General features: G+C 43.0%; 2 long non-coding RNA genes across 3 annotated transcripts in view; one reads left to right on the top strand and one right to left on the bottom strand.

The window, feature by feature from the left end:
* LOC102408306 overlaps nt 1–20723 on the top strand; it is a 40601-nt gene that overhangs the window by 11760 nt on the left and 8118 nt on the right. Inside the window, exon 1 of one of the 2 annotated variants that reach the window (XR_327492.4) lies at nt 10834–10954. The exons of the other annotated variant lie outside the window; for it this stretch is intronic. This is a non-coding gene — a long non-coding RNA (uncharacterized LOC102408306). Of the gene's footprint in view, nt 1–10833; nt 10955–20723 lie in introns of those variants that run through there. 2 annotated transcript variants of the gene reach the window in all.
* LOC123333794 lies at nt 1355–3356 on the bottom strand. Its single transcript, XR_006551362.2, has 2 exons — nt 3196–3356; nt 1355–3001 (listed from the first exon to the last, which is right to left on the bottom strand). It is a non-coding gene; the product is annotated as an uncharacterized LOC123333794 (long non-coding RNA).

Below are 20723 nucleotides of genomic sequence, written 5' to 3' on the forward strand. Positions count from 1 at the left end.
AGCACCTGGCAATAGGCTGTCTACCAAGCTGTGGCATACTCCTTGGCAGGAAGGGAAGTCCACAGTCAGAAAACACTGGGCTCTTGAGGGGGCCAGAAGGGTGGGTCCCGGAGAGGAGCTTGGAAAGGTCAGGAGGTGCATTTCCATTCTCCTCATTTGTCAAGCTGTCTCACCTTTCTGTGCCTCACTGGAATTATCTACAAGATGAGGGGAAAACACATCTCTTCTCTTTTTGCCAGCTTGTCAATAGGCTGGCAAAAAAAAAAAATCAAGATATAAATCTTTGTAAGTATTTTTGGTATCATCCTTTAAAATAGGAGACATGGGGTACTTCCCTGGTAGTCCAGTGGTTAAGAATCTGCCCTCCAGTGCAGGAGGACTCGGGTTTGATCCCTGGTCGGGGAATTAATATCACACATGCTGGGGGGCAACTAAGCCCGTGTGCTGCAACTGAGCTGGTGAGCCTAGAGGCAGTGCACTGAAACCAGAGAAGCCCTGGGTGAAGCAACGAGAGAAAGTCTGCATGCTGCAATGGAGGCCCAGCTCAGCCAAATACAAATAAATACATAAAAATAAAATAGGAGAAGTCAGTCAAGAAATACTGGTTGGATGCAGAAGATTTAAGATGTAGGCTCCTGTCCTCAAGTACCTTCCAGTGCATTTGGAGACACAAAACAAGACTCATGGTTTGACTCAGCCAACCATTCATTCATCCATTCATTCAGATGTGCATGTGACATACATTTATTGAGCATCTACTTTGTGTCAGGCACTAGGCGCAGGCTCTGGCAATGCAGAGATGAAAAAGATTTACATCGTGTCCTTAAGGAGCCTGTCACGCTTCATGAGACATATAGGACAACAGTATAAGCCCTTGAGAGAAGCTGAAAGCGGCTGGAAGATACAGATACTCTGAGAAGGGAGCGTTCGCTGTCGGCTGAATAGGCAGGGGAGTCTTACAATGGGCCTAATAGAGCAGGAAGAGCTAAGACTCAAACCTGACATGCTGCTGCTGCTGCTGCTGCTAAGTCACTTCAGTTGTGTCTGACTCTGTGCGACCCCATGGACAGAAGCCCACCAGGCTCCCCTGTCCCTGGGATTCCAGGCAAGAACACTGGAGCGGGTTGGCATTTCCTTCTCCAGTGTATTAAAGTGAAAAGTGAAAGTGAAGTCTCTCAGTCGTGTCCGGCTCTTAGCGACCCATGGAATCCCAGTTAAATCAGGGACCCTGAGTCCAGCGGTTCCTTATTCTCTTCCCATGTTCCACCTTCCAGAACATAAGCAATAAAACTCAGTAGGAGAGGCATCATCGTGGTGATAGAGGAGATTAATTCATAATTTTGATTTCCTTTGAACCATTTTCACTTGACTTAGTCAAACTTACTGTGGAAGATGATTCATTACAACCTATTTTAAATCATGATCAGGAAGCACAATGACACCCCGAAATGACAGAGGATGTATTTCAAGTGAAGAAATCTCAATTTTTAAAATATAGAGAAAATTAATTTGGTTCTTCCTGGTAGCACAGAAGGAAAAGAAAAGACCTAAAAAAGATTGTTAAAGAATTCACTATTTGTGATGGAATCCATATATTATTTATCTAAGCAAAAACTAAAGAAGTTAATCTCATTTTACAGAACCAAATATTCTAGAAATGTCTAAAAGTGTGAACACCCTCCTTCACCAACCCTCACCCCAAATCTACTCCCAGAGGTAACTGCTATTAGCAGTTGGAGTCTTGTGCTGTGAGTTTATATGCATATAAACGCACAAGCAGTCTGAGCACAAATGCATAAATGGAATCACACATGATGTACATTATTCCGCAATTATATCTTCTTTGAATTTAACAATATATCTCAGAGATTTTTCCCAGCGATAGTCTGCTTTAATATGCCTGAAGGAAGCAGAAATTGAAGCATTCATTTCCTTTTGTCTTCGGCTTTCCCAGGCAAGACTTGCTTTTTTCATCCCTATCTGATCCAGCCTCCCAGGGAAGCGGTAATTGCTGTCGTGGTCAGGGAAAAAGAGCAGAAGGGAAAAGGTGAGGGAGCAGGAGAAAACAGGAGCTACACTGAGTCTCCCGGTGTTTTTAAATCTGGTCCAAACACAGGGAGGGGAAAGAGGAACCCTCGACACTTTTAGGTAAAGGATGTTTGGCTGGCCTCAGGGAGGAAGATGGCAGTGACCTCGAACTGACTACTCTCAAGTCTACATGTATCCATCATTTTCTATGTGCAAAAGTGTACCAGTGGTTTCGTGGTATTCTTTTAGGGTACTGCTGCCCCTTTTCAGAAGGAAGAGGAAAGAAAGAGTGAAAGAAAGGAAGGAAGAAGTGGGAAGGAAGAGGGGGAAGGAAAGAGGGAGGGATGGACAAGGAAAATAAGGAAAAAAGGAAACAGAGAAAGAAAGAGACTAATTAAATGACTCTGCTCGCTCTCTGCAGGCTTGAGTTTCTTGAAGGCCCCTGCTGGGGACAGTTTGGAAGCTAACATCTTATCAGACGTCCAGTGCACACAAAGCAGAAAAGGGTTAATTCTGAGTTCAGAGTGCCACTGTCTGATAGCTTTCTTGATATTCACACCCTTCAATTCTAGACAGGAAGGTCTTGGGGGAAGCATTGTTTAACTTATTTGGTTCTACACATAATTAATCAGAGACTTGAATATCCACTGGACTCTTATCCCCACCCCTCCCCTCATCTCCCCAAACATAGGCCATCCTATCGGATAGGACAAACGTTTTTGTATCCGAGAAAGAGATTCATTCTGAAACATGCAAGTGTAATGCGGTTGTGGATACAGATAGGCATCGGGTCTTCAGTGAAGGTTCACTCCGTCCTCAGAGAACAAGGGAAACACTAGCTGGGCTTCTCTGGAGACTGTTGTGGATGGCGTGTTTGTGGAGCCAGTTCAAAATTCTGAATAGTCCTTATCACGTTGAAGACTTTAATGCAGGTCACGGAGCAAGGGCCTTGGCAGCCACGCCAGTCTGTATCCTGGAATAAAATAAAATACACTCAGATGGGTTGAGGAAGGAAATTTCATAGACTGTGTACAGAGGGTTGGGCTGGGTTCTGGGACCCCATAAGAGGTGATCTTGAGACATGCAGGGAGGTGGGACAGTGGTTAAGATCGTTACCACCCCCAGCCCAGCCCTTAAGCAGTGATGAGGGACCCGGGTAAGTGGAACCTTGTGAACTGAAGGCAGGGTGCCGGGGCCCCCTGGCAGGAGCTGAATCCTGGAGGGGCAGGATGCTACCCATGTCACAGCTGAGCCCTGCAGCAGAAAGGGAACAGCGGAAGAATTATTTCCACCCCTCTCTCTCCTCCTGTGCTCTCATCTCTGGTGATTCTTGGTGGCCGAATGCAACTGAAAAACAGAAGGAAGAGGAGTCTGAATCCCACAGAGTCAGCTCATCAGGGCACAGAGCCAAGTGGGGAACGCTGGAGAGTAAACCCTGGTGGTGGTGATGGAGGTCAGGAGGGTGCAGAGAACAGCCATCACTTCAGCCTGATGGAGCTTCAGCCTGGAAATCAACACAGGGCAGAGTTTTGTGAGGCTCAGGTTCAAACCAAAAGGGCAAAAAAACCAGTTGTCTGAGTCACCCTAGTGTGTTTAGAGCTTAAAAGACACAGTGCAAACCACCAGTCACTGATCCTTTGGGCGTTAACACCATCATAGAGTCCACTAGCTGGAAGAGAGTTCCAGAATTCATCCTTCTGCCTCCAAAGAGAGTAGTACCAGACTATGCTAGGGAGATGGGAGGTCACAACAACTTTACTTACACAGCTTTATGAGGTGTTCCTTTTCACCCATCCTTAGCCATGCATGCAAAAGGAGAAAAAAAAAATTCCAGTTTTAAACACTTAGGCATTTAGCGTAGAACATAACAGCGTTTTAAACGTCGTACTGGATATGGAGATAAACAAGATAGGGTCCTCGGTCTTCTGAAGCTTACATTCTGCTGAATGAGGCAGACACGTGCCTGGCAAATTATATTTCAGAGTGGGATGTGATTAGTGCTTTAATAGAGATAAGTACAATATGTTATTGGTGAATAGAAGAATTTGAGGTTAATTTTGACTGCAAGCATTAGGAAAAATGAAGTGATATGCCAACTAGGTTTTAAAGAAGTGGTGGGCAACCAGGTGTGTAAAAGCAGCAAGGCAGGAAAGCCCCCACCCCCCCATCATGTTTGGGAAAGGCACAGGGTGCCCTGGGTTGGCTGGGTCATGGAGTGAGTGACAAAGGTGAGAGGAAGTGAGAATAGGAAAGTCAGCTGGTGTGGGCCTGTAGGGTGTGTGAAGGTCAACACTAACCTATATGTGGCTGAGATTGCCAGTTGCATGCTCCATATTCCTGCTTCTCTTTCTCCTTACTGACAGAACCTCTATTTTTTTCAGCGTGACATTATATGCATTGAAAACTGTGAACCTCTTCAGCTCCCTTGCAGCTAGAGGGACATCACATGACTTAACTCTCACCTTCACCATGTACACCAATGCCTCCCAGATGAGGCTTCTGGGAAAACCACTGGATGACTGACCAAAAGAACTCACCTTGGGACCTCCCTGGCAGTCTGGGGATTAAGACTCTGCTCTTCCAATGCACAGGGCGCGGGTTCAATCTCTGGTTGGGGAACTACAATCTCACAGGCCATGTGCGGTGGTCAAAATTTTTTTAACTTTTAAAAAAAGAAAAAGGACTCACCTGGTCTATGCCTTTTGCCCTTGCACCTCTTTCCTTCTTCCTGTCTAGAACATGAACTTGAGGCCTGGAGGTGGAGCAGGCATCCTGTGACCATGAAGCAATGATCCAGGTGTAGGAGAGCATGAGAAGGAACTTGGATCCATGATGACTTCCTGGGGCAGCAGCATCCACTTTGTAACTCCTCCTGCCTTCTCATTCTGTGGGAAAAAAAAAAAACAAGCCCCAATTTTTAAGCCTCTATAGTCATATTTCTCTTCCGTGAAGCTGCATGGAGTGGTCTAGCGCTTGAGTTTATTCTGCAGGGTAGGACGCACCCCTGAAAGCTGACAAGCAATAGTGTAGGCCTGGGATCAGGGGCTGTGCTTCTAGTCTAGCTTTATTCAGAACACGATGAGCAATAGTCTGCACCTAGGATTTGGGGGTCTAATCCGGCTTTCGGTCCAGCTCTGCCCCTGGCTGGTAAGGTGACTCCGGGTGATTCCCTTAGCCTTTCCAATGTTCTCATTTATAAAATACAGGTTTTCTTAGAAGATCTCTGGAGGATCACTGAGGTTTCCTAGCTAGAGTGACATATTAGGAAGATAGCTGGAGGTGATGTGGAGGATGGCTGAATAGTGAGAGCAGGAAGCAGAAACATCAGAGACGTAGTTGTTGGTTTTGGAGACAGAGAAGATGCTGAGGACTTGAATCCCAGGTGTGGACAGACAGGAAAAGGAGTTGGCTGTTCAATCCATATGTCTCCCGGATGGACTGGACAGAGGCTGCGTGGTGTAGACGACAGAGAAGTTGCAGCTGACGGATCCCAAAGGTGAATAAATCCAAAGAGCGTAAAAGGACTGAGCATTCTGCAACATCACAAAGATTTCACATAGATTTCTGGAGATGCTGTAATAGCGTGGCCTCATGTAACACTCTTAGGAAGTCATAGATGAAGAAGCCAACGATAATAAAAATAACTTCGCTTCATGTCATGCTCTCCCCCTCAAGAACCCAAAGTATGTTTGCACAGTTGTTAGGAGTTTATCATTGTGACATCCTTGCACAGGGAGGGAGGGGAGACTCATCTCTCCATGTTGGACTGACAGAGAAGCTGTGATCTGGAAAGGAGGGATCTGCTGAAAGTCAGGGCACAACGGGGCCTCAACATTAAGTCCGTCTGACCCCCGGCCTGGGCTTCTCAGGGACATGAGAAAAGCTAGGCATAGGTTGCTTCCTCTGCCCAATCATTGCTGGTTGGGAAGGCAGAGCTAATAATACATCTCTCCACCTCTTCTTTTTTCTTATGACACTTTACGCTTCTCACTGGAGTCAGATCTGGAGGCCCTAGAGCAGGGATGTCTTACTCGAAGCTTAAAAGATCTGCAAGGAAAACAAGACTGAGGGGTCTTGTCCTCCGCTGTCCAGGCTGAGGGGGTGCTGTGATCTGCTGCCAGGTTTGTTTCTTCATCTTCTCCTCCAGTTGGCTTACCTGCCGGTCTCCATTCCCAGTTTTCGTTAAACCTGCATTTCAAGTCAGTCCAATCTCAGACACAATCCCTCTCCCAGATCTCTCCTCCAAACAATGGGATGGGGGGTGGGCATAACTGGTATATTTTAATCCCAAAATGGCATCTGAAAGCGTTCTGCAGTGCCGCCAAGCCAGCACTTTTAGAAGCATCTGACGATATTAATTTCAGTCTATTTCCTGAGGTTTGCAGGAAACTAAAATGTAGAAAGTGCTGTGGCAAAAAATTAAAGCTTTGTGGAAAAAAAAAGGAAGATTGACAGGAAATGAGCCTTCAATAGGACAGCTTGCACAGAGAGAGGCTGTCCGCTTTGCTGCATATCAACATATGCGTGGGGAAAAATAGCTCTGACTCCTACTTGCAGCTCTGCCATTGGGAGCAGCCTGCCTGCAGGCTGTAGGTATGTAGGACTGGGGTGAGTGTTCATGGGCGACTGTGCACTGGCCCTCTGGATGGGCTCGTGAATCACGGCTGGTGGCCAGACTTCCGTAAAAGCGAAGTTATTAATACATAAAAGTTATGTAATACATCCATTTTTTTTAGCCAATTAAGAAGAAAATCTAAGGAGACATTCAACTCAGTTTTTCTAAAACCCATGATTATTTTGTTACTTGATTTTCCCGTATCTTTTTTTTTTTTTTTAACATTTCATTCTGATACTTTAACATTCAGGCCTTTGTGGAATTTCTTCTAACTCTCCCATGTGCAATGGTACTCTGAAGCAAATTCTACCTCAAACGCACCTTTTGTTTTAAAAGCCCCTGTCTTTGTCTGGTTTTCTCTTTCTTCTGCTCACCCCAAGGCGAGTTTTCATGACTCTTTCCTTCTGCTGCTGGGTGTTAGCCCTGCCTTGCAGGGCTTCTTCAGAGGGCCTCTTCCTGTTTCTCACCAGTAGGTGGACATAGCCCTGCTCAGCACAGACAGAATTTCTAGCGTGTTCAAGCCCTGCAGGGTCTCAGGTGGTGGTTGTTTAGTTGCCCAGTCGAGCCCAATTCTTTTGAGACCCCCATGGACTGGGATTTCCCAGGCAGGGATACTAGAGTGGGTTGCCATTTTCTTCTCTAGGGAATCGTCCAGACCTAGGGATCAAACCCTCGTCTCTTGCCCATTACCTTGCAGGTGAATTCTTTACTGCTGAGCCATTGGGGAAGCGCCTGCAGGGTCTCAGGAGCCTCCAGGAAAAGTCACCAAGCAAGCCATCGACCATCAATTGGTTAAAACGCCGAAGCTTGTGATAGTGAAACCAAGTAGGACCCTGTTGGGGGGTGGAGGGTGGGGGACGCCGCCCTGCTTGGAAGACTTCTAGCGTCCCCTAGATTTTGATTACAGGAAATAGGCTTCCTTCAGTCCACAGGAGCCTCCCTGAATTCCAATGGACAAGTTCAAACGGATGCTAATTAGGGGAAAGGAGGGGATGCAGAGACAAGGGAGGAAGAGTGGAGAGAAACAATAGTACAGTCTTGGGGAAAGGTCCTGCACCTCAAGCGATATGCTGTTTTGCAGATATCGGGAAACTCCCTCCAGGTGGGAGAAGTTAAGAGTATGCTGCCCACAAGCAGATAGAGCCCAGACCAGTTGGAACCAGAGGGTTGATGATGACCACGCCCACTGACCTCACCACCAACCAATCAGAAGAATGTCCATGAGCTGATCACACCCTCTTCTTTGAACCATTTCTATAAAACTTCTCGCTACTCTCTCCAGGTCAGGACACACAGTTTGGGGTTTTTTGTTTGTTTTGTTTTTTAATGTTTATTTTATTTGGCTACGCCAGGTCTTATTTGCAACATGCAGGATCTTTGGTAGTGGCATGAAAATGAAAGTGAAAGTGAAAATGAAGTCACTCAGTCATGTCCGACTCTTTGCGACCCCATTGACTGTAGCCTGCCAGGAACCTCCATCCATGGGATTTTCCAGGCAAGAATACTGGAGTGGGTTGCCATTTCCTTCTCCAGGAGATCTTCCCGACCCAGGGATTGAACCCTGGTCCCCCGCATTGTAGGCAGACGGTTTACCGTTTGAGCCACCAGGGAAGCCCTAGTTGTGGCATGCAAACTCTTAATTGTGACTTGTGGGATCTAGTTCCCTGACCAGGTATGGAACCTAGGCACCCTTGCCCTGGGAGTGTGGTCTTAGCCCCTACACCACCAGGGAAGTCCCTGGGACACAGTTTTGAGGGCATTAGCCCACTGTGCCCCCCTTTGCCTGGCAAAGCAATATAGCTATTCTTTTCTGCTTCACCCAGAACTCTGTCTCTGAGATTTAATTCTGTGTCAGGGTACAGAGGCTGGATTCAGCATCAATAGGAGGGGGGGACAACAGGGGCCAAGTCTTCCGAAAAAGAGTTCTGCTTCACTGGGACACTCCTACCTCCCACCTACCCCACCCACCCACCTCACCCGGTGCCCAAAGATCAACAAGGTGTAGAGGGCAAAACAGGAGGTGCATGGTGTGCAGCTTTGTGGGTCAGATGGGGGCACATTGGATTTCAGAGATGAGCTGAGGCATCGGTGTGACCCAGGAAGAGGCTTGGGCCTCACAAAGCTGAAGCTGGACCTTCTGAGGGGCCCACGTTGTCACTGGAAAAGCCAGTTAGTGAGGGCATCTGGAGCAATGCAGAGGCATCCAGACTGGGCTGGGTGGAGAGGCTGCACACCCCCAAGCTCCTCTCTGCCTGTTCAGTGTAACAGCCCAAGTGAGACTTTTTTTTTTCTTTTTTCAAATTTATAGGTGCAAGACATGCCCCAATGCCACCATGGATAGTGTTAAACTTATTATGATCTGTTGTTCCTGAGACTAGGTGAGAGATGGGCAGGTGAGAAAAACAGGACCTTACTTCACTTTTTGCTGTAAATTTTAACGGAGCCAGGGAATCAGAGTCAGGACCACTTGGGCCTGTGGTGGTCCTTTCAGGAGAATTCTCTTTCAGATACCCTGGTAACCGTAGGTCTGTTATGATTATGATCCCCTACAGTATGGGTGAAAAGGAGAGGCTGGGGGAGGTTCAGGGATGTTCCCAAGACCAAGAGGGGGGCTGTGTGGGGTGGCCCTAGAACCCATTTCCAACTAAATATGAAGTTCATTGCAGATCACTCTCCAGACTTAACCTGTTATTCTGATTCTTAGACAGGAGAATCAGCATGTATTGTAAAGAATGTTGTTGTTTAGTCGCTCAGTCATATCTGACTCTTTGCAATCCCATGGACTGTAGCCCACCAGGCTCCTCTGTCCATGGGATTTCTCAGGCAAGAGCACTGATGTGGGTTGCCATTTCCTTCTCCAGGGGATCTTCCCAACCCAGGGATTGAACCTGTGTCTCCTACATTAGCAGGCATTGGCAGGCAGATGCTTTACCATTGAGCCACCAGGGAAGCCCATTGTAAAGAATAATAAGAGCAACTGAGTCCACGGAGTGAATAATAATGTTACAATTTTTGCAAAGGCACTGGGACTCCTCCTGGCTTTGTGGCTCTCTTATGGGAGTCCAGATTGTATCACCATGGAAACCTGGATCCTGACATCACCTTAGAGGGCCACAAGGATACATGAGATTTGGGGCAAGGGCAGAGAGGGCACAGCAAAGGAGGGAAGGAGGGAGTGACTTCACTAAGGAGTGGGGACTTGGGGGATGTGGTTTCCTCAGGAGACTCCACACTTTTAAGATTCTGGCGAGGTGTATGAAGGTGTCTGGGCCCCATGGCTCCTGTCTCACCCCTCTGCTCCAACTGAGGGACATTTTATCCTGGCTTGATGGTTACTGGCGCAGATGTTAAAGGCCATTAACGGGGAAAAATGGAAAACCTTTTCTGAGCTAAAAAGTAAGTGTGGGTTCAGCCTATTGATTTGAGCACAATAGATGGTTCTAATCATTTGAACGCCTATGTTGTCAGGCACACAAAGGCATTGGCTGAATCACAAACATAGTAAATAAGGTCTGACAGTGTGTGAGTGGCAGTGGGGGAGCCAAAGACATGAGATGATGGCTGAGAGTTGGGATTCTGAGTTTAAAGAAGTAGCTTTTGAGATTTTTTCCTCTTTCTTTTTTTAGGTCTTCATTACGTTGCTTGGATTTGTCTCAGTAGTTGTGGGCTCAGTAGCTAGGGTGCTTAGTTACCCGTGGCGTGTGGGATCTTACTTTCTCGACCAGGGAAACCATCTCCTGTGCGCTAGAAGGTTGGTCTCTTAACCACTGAGTCACCAGAAAAGTCCCAGTGTTTGAGATTCTAAACTGTGTGAGTAAGCTGGAATTTTCAACCTGTGTTTCCAGATCAGATTTGGAGCTGTCTAATCTTCTGTTTTGATAAATAATTCAGAATCATGGCCTTCATAAATCTGTGTTACTGTTCTCTCGCTTATTGACCAGCCTAGGGGACCTTCCTTATTTGACGATTGCTCTTAGTTTCAGATGCTCTGGGATCTTGAATTTGTTGACATTCCCTAATAAGAGATGGGACTAACATGGCAGATCTCACAGCCTGGCTGTGTAATTGAATTGTCTGTGCTCCCCAATCTCCTTCTGTGAACTACTTCTATTTGGGACCCTGGGAAAATCATTTTATAAGCTGAAACCTTTTGAAGGAACAAGTAGATGCTTTTTTCTCTTCTCATTTCAGGCGTGCTGAATTTTAGTTCAGCCTGGTTGCCAAGGGGGCCTCTCCATCATAAATCTGGAAACCCTCTATCGTTAAGGATTATTTCTCAGATTTCCTAAAAGTAGAAGAAAAATGGGAAAGGTAAAAACTTGATTTTTTCCACACGCGTGACCTCTGAAGCATGTACCACTGCTGCACTTCGTATAGGCCTGTTCCCCTCAGAGTTTTTTTCCTTCCTTACTGCCCATCCCTCTTGATTTATGCCATTCTCTGACACATGCCTCCCCCTATTTGGAATTTTCACGTGAGCTTCGAGCTTCTCTTGTCTTTTTCAGTTCAGTTCAGTCACTCAGTCGTGTCCGACTCTTTATGACCCCATTGACTGCAGCACACCAGGCTTCCCTGTCCATCACCAACTCCTGGAGCTTGTTCAAACTCCTGTCCATCAAGTCAGTGATGCCATCCAACCGTCTCATCCTCTGTTGGCCCCTTCTCCTGCCCTCAATCTTTCCCAGCATCAGGGTCTTTTCCAATGAGGCAGTTCTTTGCATCAGGTGGCCAAAATATTAGAGTTTCAGCATCAGTCCTTCCAATGAATATTCAGGACTGACTTCCTTTAGGATGGACTGGTTGAATCTCCTTGAAGTCCAAGGGACTCTGAAGAGTCTTCTCCAACACCACGGTTCAAAAGCATCAATTCTTCGGCACTCAGCTCTCTTTATAGTCCAACTCTCACATCCATACATGACTACTGGAAAAACCAGAGCTTTGACTAGATGGACCTTTGTTTGCAAAGTACTGTTTCTGCTTTTTAATATGCTGTCTAGGTTGGTCATAGAAGGACCAACATATTAAAAAGCAGAGACATTATTTTTCCAACAAAGGTCCATCTAGTCACAGCTCTGGTTTTTACTTTTTCTTACTTGACTCAGTATGACAATCTCTAGATACCGCACCCCCCCCTGCCATTTGCTGCAAATGGTTTATCTACAAAATGGAAATAGAGGCGCCAATGTAGAAAGCAAATTTATGGTTACCAGGGGGATGAGGGGAAGGGATAAATTGGAAGACTGGCATTGACATACACACACTACTATATACAAAACAGACAACTAATAAGGACCTGCTGTGTAGCACAGGGAACTCTACTCAATACTCTGTAATGGCCTATATGGGAAACAAGCCTTAAAAAGAGTAGATATATGCATGTATATAACTGACTGACTTTGCTGTGCACCTGAAACTATAAAAACTTTGTAAATCAACCAAACTCCAATAAAACAAAAACACTTCTCCCATCATTTATGGGTCTAGTGGCTACTGTATTAGACAGTGTAGGTTTTATAGACCATTTATAATATCATGGAAAGCTCTATTGGATGGTACTGCTCTCGTCTCTTCACCTTATCAGTTTTAAGTTTACGTTATGGGAAAAATACCAACCATCAGAGTTTGTTCCTTCTGAATGAGAGTCTCAGAAATGATCAACCTTTGGTTTGATAACAATAATACTTTTGAATAGAGCAAGTCAGAGATAACTACAGAATTAGTGGTGTTCCTCTCTAGGTCTCCAAGCCCTATAGAAAGATTAAGGAATTTAGATCCTTTTGGAAATAAATGTGTGGACATCAATGTACCATGACTACTATAGACTATTGTGTCTCCCCCAAATCCTTATGTTGAAGACTTAACCTCAGATGTGATCATATCTGGAGATTTGAGGAGGTGATAAAGATGAAAAAGAGTCAAGGTAGTGCCCTAATCTGATAGGGCTGGTCCCTTTATGAGAAGAGGGTGAGACCCAGAGCTCACTCTCCACCGTGGAAAGACACATGAAGAAGTTGGCATCCAGGAAGAAACTACTCACCAGAAACCAACCACTCTGGCACCTGACCTTGAACTTCTAGCCTCCAGAACTGTGGGGAATACATATCTATTGTTTAAGCCACCCAGTCTATCATATTCTGTTATGGCACCTCAAGCAGACTAATATGATAGTCTCATGTTTGAGTTGCTGCTAGTCATAATGGCTAGTATTTGCACAACATTTTCGAAGGTGATTTTATGTATCTTATTTGCTTTTCATAGAGGTTGACCTTCATATTATGATCTCACAGATGAAGCAAAAGAGCCCTGAGAATGCTTGGGTTAATCAAGGGTCAAGGTGAAGCTAGAAACCAGGGTTGCTAAGTTCCAGCCACTCCACCATATTGCTTTACGGATCCAGTGTGACAGCCCAACACATCCTGTGCCTGGGAAACCCTGAACGACAGTGCTTGTCCATGGCTGCTTGCACATTCAAGTCTGCCCCATAAAAATAATGAAGAGCTCAGGAATGAGAAAATCAATATTGCATAGTCAACAAGGGATTCATTTCCAGAATATTAAAAATATTTTTCTACAAACATGTTAAAAAAAAAGCAAGAGATAAATTGGCAAAGGACATGAACAAAAAAACACAGTTTAGTTTTGTATATGGTGTCAGAGAATATTCTACTTTCATTCTTTTATATATAGTTGTCAGTTTTCCCAGCACCACTTATTGTCTCACACCATATACAAAAATAAACTCAAAATGGATTAAAGATCTAAATATAAGACCAGATACTATCAAACTCCTAGAGGAAAATATAGGCAGAACACTCCTTGACATAAATCGCAGCAAGATTTTTTTTTTTTGATTCATCTCCTAAAGTAAAGTAAACATAAACAAATGGGACCTAATTAAACTTAAAAGCATTTGCACAGCAAAGGAAACCATTGACAAGATAAAAAGACAGTCTACTGAGTGGGAGAAAAATACTTGCAAATGATATGACTGATATGGGATTTATATCCAACATATGTAAATGGCTCCTGCAACTCAACATCAAAAAAACAAACAGCCCCAATTTAAAAATGGGCAGAAGAACTGAGTAGATGCTTTTCTAGGAGGAAATGAAGATGGCCAACAGGCATGTGAAAGATGCTCAATATCACTAATCCTTAGGGAAATGCAAGTCAAAACCGCAGTAAGATACCACATCCCAGCTGTCAGAAGGGCTACCATCAAAGAGAATACAAATAAATGCTGGTGAGGATGAAGGGAAAAGGGAACCCTTGTCCATGGGCACACAGTTGGTGGGAAAGTAAATTGGTATGGCCGCTGTAGAAAACAGTATGGAGATTTCTCAAAAATCTAAAAATAAAACTACAGTATGACCCAGCAATTCTACTCCTGGAATATATGTGAACAATTAAAAGATAAAATAATTTGAAAAGATACATTCAGCCTAATGTTCATTGCATCATTTTTTTAAATTGCCAAGATATGTAAACGCCCTAAGTGTCCATCAACAGATGAGTGGATCAAGATGTGCTCTGTGTGTGTGTGTGTGTGTGTGTGTGAATATTACTCACCCATAAAAAATAATGGAATTTGCCATTTGCCCCAACATGGATGAACTTCAAGGGCATTATACTTAGTGAAATAAGTCAGACAGAGAAAGATATATACTTATATATTGTTCTATAGGCAAATAATTATATGTGGAACCAAAAAACAACAAACTAGTGAATATAACAAAAAATAAGCAGACTCACAGATACAGAGAACACACTAGTGATTACCAGTGTGTGTTAGGGGCAATATAGGGATGGGGGAGGGGGAGATACAAGCTACTGGATGTAAGTTAGGCTCAAGGATATGTCGTACATCACAGGGAACATAGCTAGTATTTTGTAATAACTGTGAATGGAAAATAACCTTTAAAATTGTATAAGATAGTAAAATAATAACTAATTTTAAAAAAGAAATCCACAGAAAAGAAAATTCAAAAAGCCAATGCTGTGCTGTGCTTAGTTGCTCAGTTGTGTCTCTTTGAGACCCCATGGACTGTAGCCTACCAGGCTCCTCTGTCTATGGGGATTCTCCAAGCAAGAATACTGGTGTGGGTTGCCATGCCCTCCTCCAGGGGATCATCCCAATCCCGGGATCGAACCCAGGTCTCCCACACTGCAGGCGGATTCTTTACCATCTGAGCCCCCAGGGAAGCCCCAATAGCCAAAAAACATTTTAAAACATGCAACCTTGTTTGTAGAAAGGAAAATACATTAACTAATTAATTTATTCCTTTATAAGCACTTGCTAACACAGTTAGTCATGGAGGGTAACAGGCTGGCTAGTAACCAGGTCACCCAAAATACAGATGATGTCAAACTAGTGATCAAGGACTAACTTCTAAAGGAAAGGTCATTTATTTTTGAAAGGTCATTTTAATACCCATCTGATTAGGAAAATTTTTTTAAGTCTTATAACATCAAGCACTGAAGAAGAGACAAGAATTGTCATAAACTGGAGATTGGAGTGTAAATTAGTGCAGCCTCTTTGGAGAAGAATTGGTCCAAGTCTAGTAAAGCTGAAGATATACAAGCCTTATGATCCAGGTACTGACTCCTGTATGTATATCCAAGAGAAAATCTCGCACATGTTCATAAGCAGATACGATCAAGGATATTCATTGCAGTCTTAAGTAATTGCAAAAAAACTGCAAACATCTAAATGTCTATCAATAATGCAACAGATAAAGAGTAGTCCATTCATACAATGAAGTATTGCCTATTAAAATAAAACAAACTAGATTTAAATGTAGCAACATATATACAACTCAAAAATATGATACTCAGTGAAAAACAGTAAGTTACAAAGATACATGTGCAGATGATATGATTTATATAAAACATTCAAGAACAAATTAATATTATATATTATTTGTGAATACATACATAGTAAAACTATGAACAGTACAGATATAAAGATAAAACTCAATCTCAAGATGGTGATTATCTTTGAGGCAACAGAAAAATTTCAAAAAGTGAAAAGTGAAAGTGTTAGTCACTCAGTCCTGTCTGACTCTTTGTGACCCCGTAGACTGTAACCCACCAGGCTCCTCTGTCCATGGGATTCTCCAGGCAAGAATACTGGAGTGGGTTGCTATTCTCTTCTCCAGGGAATCTTCCCAACCGAGAGAGAGAACCCGGTCTCCTCCATTTCAGGCAGATTTTTCACCATCTGAGCCACGTTTGGGAGTGTTCAATTATATCTGTAAATTTTTGCTTTAAAATTTTTTCTAGAGCATATAGGAAAAAAGTTAACATACAGAAAACCTGAATGGTCCATGGGTAATTGTTAAATGATTTTATGTACTTTTATGCATATACATTTTTCATAATTTAAAACTCAAACCATTCTGTAAGATCAGGATTTTCCTGATTATTTGATATCAGCACTCACAGACCCCATCTAAGTGTTATAGTCTTAGCAGGCTTCAGAACAAGCCGACAAGGGCAGGAAGCAGCACTCGGAGAAACTCTCTTCCAAGGACCACCAGCAGATTGTGGAGAGAGATGGGATGTAACGTCATTGCCCAGGGTCAGGCACCTCCATCACCGTAAGCAGAGACCCAGAATGAGGCCAAGTTCTGAACTCTGCAGTGTGGATGGTTGGCAAGCAACTCTCCTCAGCTCTGCCTCATTCTACTGGGTTAGGGGTCACCTAACTTAAGACTTTAGCTCTAACACTCACTTTTAACATCTTAAAAACAAATCTAAAACATAAAATTAATTTTTAAAGCAATTAATGTTGCACTCAGACAATTATTTTCCTGGGTCTACAGAAAGCTCAGCATTGCTAATAGTGGTTTGTTTGTGTTACAAGGATGAAAAGAATAAAAAAAAATTAATTAGTGTTTCATGAGTCACCCAGTCACACCTTTTCCTTTAAAAAACAAACAAGGGGGACACATTTGCCACTAAACATCATCCCTCTCACATCTGCCTCCCTTCTCCCTACCCTGATTTCAAGGCTCTCTCGGGTTTTCAGAAACTTCATGAGATTAGGTCTTCAATGTTTCAGTCATCTTCTGAAGATATGTCTTAGCTAGATTCTTCCTGATGTCCACCGACAACTATTTGGGTGAACAAAAGAACGTCTTTTGAGCAACTATTATGCGTTAGATTCTTGCTCTCTACCTTTTGCACTTGACTTTATTTGATTCTTATAATAATCCTTCAAAATTAGTGTAATCATCAGTATTAGCCTCATTACAGAATTAAGAACTAAATCCCAGAAAGGAAAGAGTGTGTCCATGTTTGCAAAGTTATAGCCCTATTAAGAGAGCTAGGATTTAAAAGCCTTGTGGTTTTAAGAACTGCACTGTGGCTCAAAGTCCTGGGTTCCAATCCTACGTATGCCATTAATTATCATCATTATGTCACTTTTTCCTGGTGGCTCAGTAGTAAAGAATCCACCTGCTGTGCAGGAAATGCCGGAGTCTTGGGTTCAAACCCTGAGTCAGGAAGATTCCCAAGAGGAGAAGGAAATGGCAACCTGCTCCAGTATTCTTGCCTCGAAAATCCCATTGACAGAGGACCCTGGAGGGCTATATAGCCCATGCGGTCCTGAAGAGTTAGACACAACTGGGCATGTGACTTTGTATCTATTAGAGCCTTAGTTTTGTCATCTCTGAAATGAAGGGGTGGGTATAGACTATGCCTAACTTTCCATCTAATTCTAAGGTTTTTTTTTTTTTTTTTTTTTTCCGGTGGCCTTTTATTACACAAAATGAACAGAAGAGACAGCTCATTTTTCCAACTCTCTTTCTCTTCTAGCTTGTCTGTGGACAACAGCTCAAGGGATGAATTGACCAATTGAAAAAAGATCAGTAAGCACAACAAATCCTGCTGGACCAACTGCTTACCGAGGCCATGATTTCTGTGGGCAGAACTCATGCTTGTCTCTCTGTCTCTGAAACACTGGCACATTTGGAACCCAACCTGTGTTTGGGGCTTCCCTGGTAGCTCAGATGATAAATAATCTGCCTGTAATATGGGAGACCTGGGCTAAATTCCTGGGTCGGAAAGATCCCCTGGAGAAGGAAAAGGCTACCCACTCCAGTATTCTTGCCTGGAGGCTCTCATGGACAGAAGAGCCTGGAGGGCTACAGTCAATGGGGTCACAAAGAGTCAGACATGACTAAGTGACTAACACATACACACACTGTTATTATGATTATAGAATGTCTATGGAACACAGTTGGTCCACCAGGATTTGTTGTGCTTACTGATCTTTTTTCAATTGGTCAATTCATCCCTTGAGCTGTTGTCCACAGACAAGCTAGAAGAGAAAGAGAGTTGGCAAAAATGAGTTGTCTCTTCTGTTCATTTTGTGTAATAAAAGGCCATGGGGTGGGGGGGAGGGGAAACGTTAGAATTAGATGGAAAGTTAGACATAATCTATACCCACCCCTTCATTTCAGAGATGACAAAGAATGAGCTGAAAAGGCCCTGTGCACATAAAAAGTTGAGACGAAATGCCTTGAACGGAGTCCACTTGCCTTTCTTTGAGAGGACATTCTGTTCCTAGGATGGGGTGGGGGTGTTGGCTTCTTTCCTTCTAGTAATTTGTCCATAGAGCCAGGTTCACATTAGGACTGAAGCTAAGCACTTCAGGGCCCAAGTGTGTAAGTTTTCAATCTGAAAGTACAGCCATCTATTTCTTCCAGGGGTAATTTTGTAATTCTGGCCTTAGCGTCAAAATAAGGGGCTAAACTTGAGTCAGGTCCTAAAGGAGAGGTACAATTTGGATATTATTATAGCAGAAGGTGGTTTTGCAATGTGTGTATGTGGCGGGGAAGTATAGAGTATCAGAACCTGGGTGGAGCTTCATAGAGGCCCAATATTTAAAGAATGAGACTCACCTAAATTAGGGGAGAAAAGGAAATGGAGTAGAGGGCACAAAGATGACACATAACTAGAAAGAATGTTGGATTTGTCGATAGGCAGTTTAGATAAAAGATAGCATTAGGCTGTTGAAGAAGTGCTAAAGAGTCTCTTGAGGAGAGTGAAAGAGGAGAATGAAAAGACTGGCTTAACTCAACTTTCAAAAAACTAAGATCATGGCATCCAGTTCCATCACTTCACTGCAAATAGAAGGGGAAAAAATGGAAGCAGTGACAGATTTTATTTTCTTGGACTCCAAAATCACTGCAACCGGTGACTGCAGCCATGAAATTAAAAGAAGCTTGCACCTTTGAAGGAAAGCTATGATAAACCTAGATAGCCTATTAAAAGGCACAGACAGCACTTTGCTGACAAAAGTCCCTATAGTCAAAGCTGTGGTTTTTCCAGTAGTCATGTACTGATGTGAGAGTTGGACCAAAAAGAAGGCTGAGTGTCAAAGAATTGATGCTTTTGAACTGTGGTGCTGGAGAAGACTTTTGAGAGTCCCTTGGACAGCAAGGAGATCAAACCAGTCAATCCTAAAGGGAATCAACCTTGAATATTCTTTGGAAGGACTGATGCTGAAGCTGAAGCTCAAATCCTTTGGCCACCTGATGCAAAGAGCCAATTCATTGGAAAAGACCCTGATGCTGGGAAAGACTGAAGGCAAAAGGAGAAAGGGATGGCAGAGGATGAGATGGTTGGATAGCATCCCTGACTCAATGGACCTGAGTTTGAGCAAACTCCGGGAGACAGTGAAGGACAGGAAAGCCTGGCAAGCTGCAGTCCATGGGATCATAGAGTTGGACACGACTGAGTGACAGAACAACATCTGAGATAGAATTCTGGGTCTGCCACTTACTAGCTCTTGCAAGCCATTTAACTTCTAAACTTTAGTTTCCTCATCTGTAGTATCTACCTTATAGGGTTGTCATGAGGATTAAATGAGAAAATTCCTGTAAGGCTTTCAGCACAGAAAACTCAATCCTTGTTAGTTATTATTAGCATGGGGTTAGGGATCTTAGACATTGCTTTCAGGGGAAGTTACTGGAGATTTTTAGCATGGGAATGATGATTTTAGGGCATTGGCAGAAAGCTATTGAATTTAGAGAAAGAGGGTAGTTTTGGAGGTCATTACAGTGATCTGGGTATGAGGTAATTGGGTCATGGCTTGGGATGATGTTAATGAGAATAAAAGGGAAAAGGTAAATGTGACAGTCATTTCAGGATTTAAAAATTTAGTGAATAAAAGGGACAAAAGGGAGAGATGAATAAAAGATGATGTCCAGTTGTTGGTCTTGGCCTTCTAAAATAGTGGATTCATTGAATCAATAGAGGAACTTGTTTTGGGGGGAAATCGTTTTGAGGTTATTTATTAATGTTAAAATTATGACGGACCATCATCCAAATGGACCTCTCCAGGTGGCCATCACAAGTGTTCAAAGAGAACATTGAACATTTTATTTGAAGACCCACATACATTTCCTTAGCTTCAAATTTGTACTACTTACATTTTCCTCCTCTATTTCATACTCTTATAGTATTGTTTATTTAATATTTTACTGTAATTTAACTTAAACTTATTTTTTTCACTTCATCTAGGCAATAATGTCTGTGAAATCTCAGGCTTTATGTGCTAGTTATACTTTGTCTAATATATAGTAAAATAAAATAACTATTATAAAAGAAATATTCATCCATATTCTTCCTAAAATCGTCCCCAATATCATCATTGTTATATACACATATGTGAAACATGGATAAAAATGAAAAAACATAAAAACATTAATTTTTCTTATGGAAATAGAATAGCAAGAAGATCAGGAAGCTAAAGTGAGGGAGAGAAAATGGCCAGGAAATTACAAAGAAAGATATCAGTACAGGAAACAAAACCAAGTACCTATAATATCATGACAAATAGGTTGAGGGGCAGCATGGTGAGAGGGAGGGGTGTTATGAGAAAATTTCAAAGAAAGGGTAGTAAAAATGCTAAAATATAGAAGAATAAATTTTTGAAAGAGCCATGATATCTAGAATTAGAATAACCAAAGGAAGGTCAGATTCTGGATATATGCATGTATATGTATTTTAATTTTTACTTTTTAATTGACATATATTTGGTTTGTAGTGTTTCGGTTATACAGCAAAGTGA

The sequence above is a fragment of the Bubalus bubalis genome, chromosome 5 (genome assembly GCF_019923935.1).
Source record: "Bubalus bubalis isolate 160015118507 breed Murrah chromosome 5, NDDB_SH_1, whole genome shotgun sequence".
Taxonomy (NCBI): domain Eukaryota; kingdom Metazoa; phylum Chordata; class Mammalia; order Artiodactyla; family Bovidae; genus Bubalus; species Bubalus bubalis.